Raw genomic sequence first — 12,543 nt, forward strand, 5'->3', positions numbered from 1 at the left:
CAACTGCCTAGCTAATCAGTGGAAACCAGACATGCACTGGACCCTGACGCTGTTAGGCCTCTCCCTGAAAACCTGTGTGTCACTAAATGCCTCCCTTGAGGTCCCCGGTGCTTCAGAAGTGTACTCATGTGGCAGACTGGGACTTAAAGAATTAATGTCAAAAGGTACACTCTTTGATCAGGAGAAACCCGGTTTGTGTATCACACCCACGCTCCAGCACAGTCAGCTTCAAATTGTGCCCAGGTCCCCGTCTACTGTGACCACTGACTATATTACCACTTAGTGCTCCATGGTGCAATTTGTACATAAAACTTTAAAAATTAATATCTCCAGTTACCCTTATTGGATTTTTGTAACCCCATTTCATTCTATAAAATTTTACTATTGTGGTTTTCTTGGTTTCCATGTTGATTTTAATATTGTTTAAGCAATGTATACATAATGTACATATTAACTTTAAGTTAAGCCTGTGTGCTCTGTGCCATAGCTACCATGAGGTTGTACTCAAGTTAAGTTAGTAACTTTCTGGGTTCACCCTGACAAGATCTGTGATTATTACTTCAGGTGGATACCTACACCCTCAAAAATTTCTTAAATATCTCTAACCATTTTAAGTAGGGGGCAGGTTACAGTATATTGTCGGCCAGTGTGCCATGCAAGTGAGCAAGCTCAAACCACCCAATAATGATTCATGGGGGGTCTCTGCAAGAAAAATAGTAAAATAATATGTGTCATGAAAAATTCCCGGCCCTCACAACAAAACACGACAATCTCAGACTGCCCTCAGATACTTGCATTTCATCTTCAGTGATGCATGTGCACTTGTTCCATTTTAACAGTTTGCTGTCGTCATATGGGACAGCTTTCATTGTGGCACTGGACTAGGACACACCAGTTATTCAGAATTCCCGCTTCAAAAATAAACTTACTATGAAGGTGGAGTTACATTACAGCAATGCACCAACAAGTGTCTTGAAGATTAACAAAAGAAAAGGAGACAAGGGTGTAATCAACTTACCCACCACAGACACACAAGGGATCACCAGGGGCCAGCTGCAACACTGCTTAAGCCAGGCAGGCACGCACATAGCAGTTAAAACGTCTGCTGTCAGGCACACTGTCACATGTAGAAAACCCTGCTCCCTATAACCAGCAGCAAAAATAAAAACTACCAGGTCTCTCTGATCTGGACACAACCTTCAAATCATTCCAAAAAGTACTCCTGGCATTCAGAAATAGGCACTGACAAAACCAATAGTCTGGCTTTAATGTGACAGACAGAATAGAGACAGCAGACAGACTGAAACTGCTATAAAAAGTCCATCATACCATTCAACGCAAGAACTTGAGTGGAGGCAGAAGGATTCGCTCGAAGAGCCAGTAGCATTAGGTGAGAGACAAACACTTCAGGGGTCTAAGCCAGAACATGACTGACAAAGTTTCACGCCAATGGCTGAAAGAGGCTGGTCAAAGAAAGCCAGTGTCTCAAAGGAGCAGTATCAAGGGCAACTTTATGTATTTTGTTAATAATAGGTCTGTTTGACATCTGCGCTTAAATCAACAAGACCCATTAAAGAAAATCTCACCATCCACATTTTCTAATTCTACAAGACTTTGTACAAGGCTTTCCATTTACAGTCTAGGCCACTAATTCAATTTTGATCCTCCGATTAGTGGAACAGTAACCAACAAAACTACATACAATCAAAAGAAGATCATCAACCCTGGACACCTGCCACATCAATACATCTCTAATAATAAATGACAGAAGTGAAACAGTTGCACAATCTGCTTTTCAAAAGCTATGACAAAATAATACCAGATATCTCATGCCCTAAGCACAGAAAAAGGACACATTGGCTCAACAAAGAGAAATAAGCTAATAACTAAATTAGGTTCTCTACAGAACCAACGGAGAAATATAGGGCAACAAATTTCTTAAAAAGATTATGCATCCCACTACTTAGAATATACACACATCAAGAATTAAAACTCTTCATCAGTCCACATGGAACTCCAAAGCAAAGTGCCTCGCAAAGGAACTTCATAAGAACCTCTCAGAAGACTGAAACCCAGAGTGGGCGCAACCAAAAACCACACTCATGAGTGTTCTGCAATGTCACTGCAAATACGCTTGCCTCCAAAACAACCAAGGTGGAAGATCGCTGCCCAAGCAAGACGACAAATATGCAGCCTTTGAAGAATAAGAATAGGAAAATGGCATAAATAGGCAACAATCTCATGCATCTTATAATCAGTTCTGGAGAAGGCAAAAGAGCCAAGTGGACGTCCATCATGCTACTCGCTAGCATAGAAGTTCAGAAACATCTTACCCCATTCGTTGCCTGGGTTATAAGAAATATCATAACAATAACCTTGCTGCTGGAACTTTCCCTAAAACAGTCAAGGCCCACATTCATCAGACTGCTCATCAAACAATACAAATCCTTTATTCAACAAACTAGGAAACAATCTCCAACAGCTTAGTCTTCAGAAAACTAACTGAAAATTAAATGAGCTGCTATGAAACACTAGACTTTGTAGAAGAAAACTAACTACTGTGACTACCTAACAGGATTTATCTCAGTTATAGACATAGAATCCACTCTAAAAGCTATATAGGATGGTCTGAAAACAATTGAGGATGGAAGCAGAGTGACAGCACTGCGACTGCTGCCACTCTGCTGCTTTTGATGCTGTCATTCACAATATTTTACGGTTGCGAAGAGACGGCCTTGGCGTACAGAGAAGTATCGAACTGCATCCAAGGCAGACACAGCATTCATTGTCCACTATCTGTTAACATCAAGTCCATTGACCGCACACAGAAGCATCCCAAAACTACATTCTCTAGCCACTCCTATATAACGTTAAGTGTATGCCCCTACTAGACTAGATCGGGTCCTTCAACCTAACCTGCTAAAATTATACTGATGTGCAGACCATTGCAAACCGTTAACAAGCATTTGCAATGCAATCTGTCTCGCCTTTGGGGCCTTATATGCATTTAGCTATGCAGCACATGAGCCTGGGTGCTGAAACATCTACTGTTCTTTAACATGGAGGGAAAGTAAACACCAAACTGCGTGACACACCAGGTATGAGAACACAGAGACAAATATTGCCTTTCAGCGGGAAATGGTATAGTCCAAAGCTCTGTTTTTAATATAAAAACAGGGCATTCAGTGGTCGTATCGCTGAAAATACAAGATTTGAAAAAATACTATCGTCTATAGGTGCTCGTGGAAGACAATTTCTATGGACTGGAATCTAGAGAATGATCAAGTGATTCTGGTATTTTACTGATCTCAGCTGGTCGTTTTCTATCAAGAAAGTTAAATAGAGGCAGTTGCCAGAATTTTTTTTTTTTTTTAAAGATCCTCAGCAGAAAGCAATTATGGTATGTTACTGACCTCTCGAGGTCTTTTTCTGTTAAGACATTTAAATAGAGGCAGTTGAACAGGTAAAAAAAAGTCCCTAATCGGAAGCAGACAAGCCCTAGGGTTGATCTCCAGAGCCCACAAAGTACATATATATTAGTATATACTTAAATGTGTAAGTATATACAAGAGGTCGGGATGCTCGACCTACAAGTATATACTAATATATAAGTATATACTAAAGTATATATAAGAGGTCGCAAATGCTCGACCTAAAAACCAAAGCCCAAAATCACCAGGACTTGGCCATGGTTTGCATGCCACAGATGAATAGATGCTGTGTAACCATCTTAAACAGTTCCTCCAAAAATTAGATTTTGACCTGTGGGCAACGTGGAAACTTCCAACCTACAACCATAAGCCCCAATAAATTAGAGACCCCATCATCAAATGAAGGAAACAATTTCTGAACAGCCACGGATGCCAACCTTTCACTGACGCCTCAAGGAAATCAAGTGACAAGAAGCACCTGCACAATGTGTGCAAAGCAACACATTGCCCCACACCTAGGCTAGCTGAAGAAACCACATGCCACTTTCATCTTTGTTATGTTCGGAGAAGAAAATGCAAATTAGTAGTAGTAGTAGTATAAATCTTTATTCGGTAAAAATTCTCACCATAAAAGAATACATTTTATACAATTATACATTACTTTTTGTTAAAAAAAAAAGAAAGAACATTGGATAAAACCTAGCAACGATAAAATTCCCTTATTAAAAAGTGAAGGCTGCACATTATACAGTACATTGGATGATTATTATGAGGCCCCAACCAAAACATCCTCATCAGCACACTATTGCGTAATGATTAGAATGACTTCAAAAGCCACACTAATCATCAACATAACGTCCTGCCAATAGGGGCCTGCTAGCTATTTAGCGGGGAGGAGTGTTGCTTCATCCTCTAATACGAGTCAACCATGCACTACTCAGAAATTTAGCCACCCCGCATACCATGGCAGAGGAAGACGGGTCAGTGGAGAGAACTCGTAGGGCCATTCTATGGCACCTCAAACCCAACCCCATGCATACTGGTTTCAACCAAACCTTCCTGGCAACTTTATAAGCGGGGCAGGCAAAAAGTAAATGCGCCACACACTCCTTTGGAGCCGCACACCCGGGGCAGGGGTGCGGAGGACCACCAACATTAGTCCACCCCGAGGTGAACTTGTGCACCGGAAGGGTCCCATACCTGAGTTTTAAATAAAGGGCTCTATCCAGAGGCTTGGCTATGAGGTCGAGGAAGGGTTCCAACTTCCTAGACCATTTAAACTCTAAGAACCACTCTGTGAGTAAACCCCCAACCCCACTGCGTGTTGCCTCTGCCTGAACCCAGTCCCAATATAACTTCTTAATCACCGGTTTGGGGGGTGGCATTTGACTCGCCCACACATCCCTCAGGCCCAATTGCACCACCAACTGCCTCACGTTGCTCAACCACCCGATCTTGTTACCGATGTCGAGCAAAATTAGTTCATCCAGCACAGCAGCATAGTTGGCAAGCTCCCTGGTCCTTCGCAACCGAACCCAAAACAATAGAGGGCGCAGCCGCACTAGATCTTTAAAATTTTCGCCTGCCCAGATCTAGCCGCAAAGGAATTAGCGGGGTAGAAACAGGAAGAGCCACCAAGTCCCTCAGAAATTTGTTTTCCGCTGCAACTAGCTCTGAAACATTTTCAAACCCCCACAGCTCGGAGCCATATAATGCGGCCGGGAGAATCTGGCCCTCATAGATTGCCATGACCGGTGCCACAGGTTTACTCATTGACTCCCGATGCTCTCTCAAGGTCACCCCTGACACTCTTTTATGGCTGAGTAACATTTTAGCCAGGTGGTCCTTCCAATTCATCCGACTATTTACTCGCACCCCCAAATAGTCGAATGAATCTACCAATTCCAAGGGTGCCCCATTGAGCGTAAAATTATTTCTAAATATTTTGGAGGGTGAAAGAGCCATGAGCTTAGTTTTCGAGGTGTTAATGGTAAGTCCTCTATCTGTGCAAAAGGTGCTGAATCGGTGCAGAAGCTTTTGGAGTCCCACCGGGGATTTAGATATCAGTATGGTGTCGTCCGCGAAGAGTAGAGTGGGGATTCTTTCCCCCGCCAGGGATGGTGCATCCGCCTCTTCCTCTCTCAGATGATCCACCACTCCATTCACAAACAGAGAGAAGAGGGTCGGTGCCATAACACATCCCTGGCGTACTCCCCTCCTCACGGGCACCCTGTCAGCTGGCCCTGGGTGCCCCATCTGATCCTCGCATAATTCCCCTCGTGGAGCCTTACAATAAAACTCAGAAGAGACCCGGGGAAACCCATCTTTTCCAACGTCTCCCACAGCCTTACTCGAGGGACCAGTTCAAAAGCCATTCTGAGATCTATGAAAGCCATGTAAAGTGCAAATTAACTATACCAAGGAACTCCGCTCTAACTCAAAAACTGCAAAGGATCCAAAAAGCAGCAGCAGGAGAACCTTCTGCATCACTACCCATGGGTACAGAGAAAGCCACTGCTCCAAGCACTTCACTAGGTCCCCACAGACAAACGTTTCATCTGTGCATATCAACGACCGACTGATCCTCTGTTGCGGTTGGGGATATTCTATAGAGACTCATTCAATTCAGGAACAGCAATAAATAATATATAAACTACATGTATATTATCCCTCACACCTCTTCCCACTATTACACACCGACGCACAGCAACCCAAGAGCACTGCTGATCAGTCACACAGAACACCAAAATGCGGTGCACATGGGTCACACTGCTAATCTACAATCTGCCAATCACTGTCACCCCGCCTCAAATCCCCAGGTCAGTCAGTATGCTGACAAATGCAAAGGGAATCTAGGAAAAACTTGCCAGAAGAGACTGTCATTGGGGGAAATCCATAGATTATGGAGTAGATGTCTCACCCACTTAATAGTGGCGTGCTTCACCATCTATGCCTATCCACACACTGGTAGGATGGTACAACCAGGGTCGAAGCAACCCAAAACATTGTGGGAGTTTTTATATAAATTATAGCTGGATTTGTGGCAGGGATCTGGAAGGTAAGCATTAAACATGTCATGGGGTATACAGTCAGAGTGCTCCCTATAGGATAATGACCATCACCACCTAGACAGGGATATGAACACCTATAAAACAGAAGTACAATACTACATGCTTGCAGGACACTGACTGAAGTGCACACAACACTTACTTCAATGATTATATTGTGGATACATCTCATGCTTTAGAGACGAAGGCTTGTACGCATGCAATGTTTAATGTCCTTATGCAATGGGCTTGAAGTTTTACAGTAATGTTAGACTTCACTGGGCATGGTATTTCACACAGTGTGATCCAGTACTGCACACTGGATGCTCCTGCACATACAAGCGCAGTGCTACAACAAATGACTCATAAACAACTTGCAGTGCAGCACCGTGATTTCTGAAGTGTTAGGCACATCAGCCCAGGAATTTTATTTCAGCAAAGTTGGTTGTTCAGGTACGTTTCGAGTTTTTGGCCATGCTGGATTTGACTGCCAAGCTGCTCTAGTCACTGTACAGACATATGTGCAGTCATTGATGTTGTCAGTCGGGCAACGATGCAAGCTTGCGGTGTTGGTCATTCATTGAGAGTTATATATGTTGTTGGGTTTAGATATAAACATACAGTGCCTGTTGCCGCGGCTCACTCAATACTTGCAGTATTAATCAGTGGAATAACGAACGAAACATTTATAAAGCTCCGGTCTTTAGTTACAAAATGTGTAGGATTATTTCACTGGGGAACAAAGGATGGTCACTAAAACTCAAATACCTGCTGTCTCTGCAGTGTTGGCCAGTGTAGCTCCGGAGCACAACAGGCCCGCAATGCTATCCGTAGAATGTCTGCAGTGCTGGGCCCTGGCCCCCTGTACTCTCAAGGCATTCATTCATTCATTTACCGGATTGGTGAATGAAACTGACAAGAGTATTGTGTGAAATGTTGGTCACCTTAGAGCGCACACAGAATGTAACCACATTAGTCAATATTGCTTGCTTGCTTCAGAAGTGATGGTCACTGGGCCATATATCCTGTTTTCGGTCACTGACTGCAGTGGCGGATGAAGGACCACGCCTCAAACCAAAGGCTGCACACCACGCGCCATGCAAGGATGGCACTGGGGCAATTACTGCACACGGGCCGTATGCGCACAATTACGGTATGACCTGCAGACGATTACTGAATTGTTTTCACAATTAACGCACAGTGATGATGGGAAGGGACACACCTAAACTTATATTTCCGTGTGCCCCTGGGGTCAATGTTAGATCTGTGGTGCCCCGGGTAGAAGTGCGCAGTGTACACTGCATGTGGTCTGTACAAGTTTTGGCAGAAGCAAGGGCTTGCGCTCCACCACCTTTCTGCAGTGATGGGCAATGCAGCAGAGCCTGCTCTTCATAGGGGTATGCGCTGCTCTGCGACACTTTTGCTGCACTTTCCAATGAACAAAAAAACTACGAGTTTTAAGTGCTCGCCTATAAAAGGGTCTTTATCTACACTGTGTACGAAATGTTTGTGCAGCGGAAGTTGCCACACATTCATGTATTAATATATTTCACAAACACGCCCAGACTCGCATGAGAGCATAAAGCACCCTGGGCTTGAATACAAATGACAACTTCGGCAGTTACCTGTCATTTTTTAATTTTTTTTATCTCCTCTCGCGACTGTATGTTTGCGCCGATGATTGAAGGTCGAGCCCCGTGAGTGTAACTGCAGAGTACGGTAACGAGCAGTGTCCAACAAGTCGTGCACGGGTGCACCGTTAAACTGGAGCTGCATATGCGACTGACTGCAGCGATGAACATGGGTGTCTATGAACGCACGGTGTCTGCTGGATTACACAGGGGGTTCAAGTTCATATTTCGCTCCATTTCACATCGATGATCAGGAACACACACGGGTTCGTGCACAAGCAACAGCTGCCGTCTGGACATAGATGAGTATTCAATTCCCAGACACGGAGGCTCATGCATACACAATGCACATGTTGCATACACACTCATTGTGTTTGCATACACACTCATGCACGGGATGATTGTAGGGCTATATACCATTAAAAAAAAATGCGAGGACCAAGAAGATGTAATCGTATTGCAGCAAATTTACTGTCATACACTTGCGATTCGTTTGTTGTGCACCCACGCGAGCGAACACAACACCACAACACTCCCGTGCATACATCGCCACTGCTGCACAAAGAGGGCCATCTACGTGACTGCAGCCTCTCTCAGGGTCACATGCGCTATTGTACTGCTGGATGCCCGTTTGCCTGCAAACAATCCAACTGCTGCAGAGAGAGGCTCGCAGGCATGATCCCACTGCTGCACACTGAAAACTCAACCAGGGAGCCATGCAAGAAAATGAAATCACTGCAGGAGGGGGTCACAGCGTGCGCGATGATGCTCATCCATGCATGGCCACTGCTGCACACTGAAGACTACCCATGCGAGCCTGGTGATGCAGGAAGGCTGCGCATACAGGGTTAGAGAGTGCATAGGGAGGCTGAAATGACCAGGGCTGCACACTGGGAGGGGGTCATGCATATGATGCAGTGCTGCAACGTGGGTTTGCCTACTAGTGCACTCCTGCTGGTTGCAGCCCTTGCACATACGACCCCTTTACTACACAGAGGTTAACGCACTGGGGCAGAAAATGTACGTCGAGGAATATGCACAAAATCTCCCTGCTCTACATTAGGGGAGATTAGCATATGATCAAATTGTTGCAAACCGAGGAGCGCGTACAGGATTCATTATTTATTACCCAGACTGAACGGGATAAATGGATAAGCACTGAAATTAATAATGCACATAAGGCGACTGGTTAATACACGCTGACACTGCCCATAGATACATGTTTCTGCCCTGCCTCACCTTGCACTCGGCTCCTTTGTCCCTCTTGCTGTCGGCGCTCTGTCCTTGGACACAATGATGGGCTCTGCAATGGCCGCCGCAGGTGCAGTTCGCGAACGAACCAAGGTGTTTCGGAATCACAGGGTTACTGGTCCTGACCCCGCTGTTAAGGCTCCTAAGCCCCTGGGTCCCGGCACCGCCGCCCTAGCATTCCGCCCTCCCCCAGGCAGCAGCGACACTTCTCTGCGGCTGGACGCCGCGCAGATACTCTTTTATATGCAGGAAGTGACGTCGACCAGGAAGGTGGCCAATCACAAGAGAGTTCCCGTGACGGGCTAGCAACAACAACAGCTGCTGTAGAAGAGAGGCATGCAAGCAGCACAGGGAGCGATGGTGGAGGGACGACCGCAATTAGGGGGAAAGAGGGGAAGCAAATGATGGTAATAGAACGAAAAATCATCGATTGAGAGAGAGGGAGCTAGACAGAGATGATAAAGAGGCAGAGGTTTCGCACAGGAATAGGAAAAAGAGTAGGACTTTTGTGGGAGGCCGAGGCGCTGGAAGTAGGGGGGGGGAGTGCTGCAGCAACCCCAAAATAATCATGCAGCAGTTCAGAAGGCGACTAAACAATTAAGATGCTTTACATTTTGTTTTTTCATCTTTCAATTTGTGTTAAAAGATTGAGGTCAAATGTCTTCTAACAAATTGCTGTTCATTCTTTTATCATGGAGAATGGAATTTACTTCTGGCTGTGAAGTAACATGTTTATGTAAATTGAACTATGTGGCAATCTTGCTGGGGTGCAGGGAAGGAAAGGCTGTAGTATGCACGTTTTTTTCTAACGTACAACACATTTTTAATACATGTAATTCAACTGTACTCATAATTTAAAATATTAAAAAATGTATCACCAGTTACGAAAGCACAAATGAAGCACATTTGTACATCATTCTGAACCATGATGGAAATACATATTTTGTTAGAATCAAAACGAATCGAGGCACTAGGTGATGCATACATTATAAGTATTTGCTGAAACCCGTAGTCTGCACATTGTGTGCTATATAGTTTTAGCATTAAAAAAGTATATTGTTGCAAATTTAGGAGCCACGTCAATGTTAATTGTGCTGACTGTAAATTACGGTGTACCACCACATCATGCGTTAGTAATATATTTGCTACATTGTGCTCCAAAATGATCCAAGTTACATTCTACACCAATGTTTCCCAAACTGGGGTCCGTGACACATTCCCAGGGGGTCCGCAGGCAGCAGTTTTAAGAGCACTGCAAAGTTTCTTCTATAATTAGCAGTTTTCAAGCAACAATAAAAATGTCAAGATAATGCCCGTGATTAATGTACCTGCTGGAGAAAGATGAGAGTTTTGTTCAGTGGCAGCTTTGACTTAACTATTGTAGCACAGAGGGTTAATATGCCTACTGCAAAGAACATATAACATGCATTTTAAAAAGCAGTATTTTATGTGCATAGGTCCGTGGTTACTGCTTTTGTCACAGAGATTCTTTTGTTACTGTACACTTCATAAGTGACAATCGTAATCTAGCAGAGGGACCTATAAACTGTCATCAAAGAGCTGCTTTCAAACTGATTGGTACCAGTTAGTTACTTATGTTTTTTCCAGTCATTCATTATCCTGATGCTGCTAAAAAGCCTCGTACTGCGAAATAAAAAAAACTATTTTAAAGTGAGTCACAGAGATGCAGCACCAAAATTCCCATTAAATTGTTTTCTTTTTTGCAAATTCCTTCAATATAAAATACTAAGGGCCAGATGTACAACCCGTTTTTATATGCGCAAACGGGTTTGTGAACCCATTTGTGCATGCAAATACCTATCGGGCCATGTACATAACCTATTTCGCGAGTCTCAATTTTTTTGCGACTCAGTAAATAGGTTTTGTGACTTGCTATTTGGAAGGGACATTCCCTTCCAAATAGCGAGACTCAAAACCATGAACAAATGTTTTACTCGCAATTACCACCTACTTCAAGTAGATGGTAATGCATTCGCAAATGGGAAGGGTTCACCAGGGGACCCCTTCCCGTTTGAAAATGCATGCAACATTATTTTTCAAGGGAAGGCAGTGGTCCCAAGACTACCGCCTGCCCTTAAAAAATAAAACAAAAACGTTTCATTTTCTTTTTTTAAAAATGCATGGAAAACGGGCTGCATTTTAAAAAAACTGCTTTATTTAAAAGCAGACTCAGACATGGTGGTCTGCTGAGCCCAGCAGGCCAACATCCCTGGGAGGTCAGCATTCTCAATGGGCTTGCAAATTGCGAGAGGCTCATTAATATTAATTAGCTTCGCAATTTGCGACCCCATTGGGAATCCCAAACAGTGTTAAACACACTGTTGTACATTTCATTTAGCGACTCGCAATTTGCCGCTCGCAATGTGTCGCCAATTGCGAGGCACTAAATGAAATGGTTGTAGATCTGGCCCCAAAATCCTTAGTAATTTGAGTATTTGTTTTGTGTGCACACATGTTTTTTTTCCGAATTACTGTTTTAATATTTGAAATTTAAATCATACAAATTGCTTGGGGGTCCCCGGCTTCCAGTGCTGACTCAATGGGGGTCCTCAAGAGTCAAAAGTTTGGGAACCACTGCTGTAGATAAACAAAAAAGCAATAACAGCATCTGTGTTAAAAGCAAGAACTTTTGTCTATTGATGTCACACTGCATTGTCTATCACTTCACTTCAGGGAAATTATGTCTGATAGTGAGATCGCTTCAAGAGTATGAGTCGAACTATAGCTAGCCTCAAGAAAAATGTCATATGTCAAACTGCAATATCACTCCTGGAATCTGACTTCGAGACCCCGCGTCACACAATGAGTCTCATAAATCAAGCCTGCAACATCACTCCAGACCTCGTGTATCGTTACAATGCTCTATGAAACTGGCAACAAACTGTGACATTAGAAAAAATAACAACCTAGGCTGTTTGTGAATACTTGTCTATTCAATAATAGAAAGATAGGGGACCAAAGGCAAGTGAACAAACACAGTATTCAATTGTCCAACCATGTAAAATATTTAATTAAAACAGTTCTTTTAATTTCACAATCAATTAAAAACATGTAAATACACTGAAAATACAGAATAGAAAAGGTATATATGTCCAAAAAACAAATCAATTATTACACAAAATATAATAAAAGAGAAGAGTTAATTTGTCGACGCGCGTTTCG

The 12,543-nt window shown here is 43.5% G+C and overlaps 1 protein-coding gene across 1 annotated transcript in view; it reads right to left on the reverse strand.

Moving 5' to 3' along the window:
- Positions 1-9,489, reverse strand: part of SNN (stannin) — a 79,422-nt gene extending 69,933 nt beyond the window's left edge. Inside the window, exon 1 of the mRNA XM_078663149.1 lies at positions 9,349-9,489. The gene's annotated coding sequence lies outside the window, so the exon portion shown is untranslated. The remainder of the gene's footprint in view (positions 1-9,348) is intronic.
- Positions 9,490-12,543: the final 3,054 nt, after the last annotated feature.

The sequence above is a fragment of the Lissotriton helveticus genome, chromosome 10 (assembly GCF_964261635.1).
Source record: "Lissotriton helveticus chromosome 10, aLisHel1.1, whole genome shotgun sequence".
Lineage (NCBI taxonomy): Eukaryota > Metazoa > Chordata > Amphibia > Caudata > Salamandridae > Lissotriton > Lissotriton helveticus.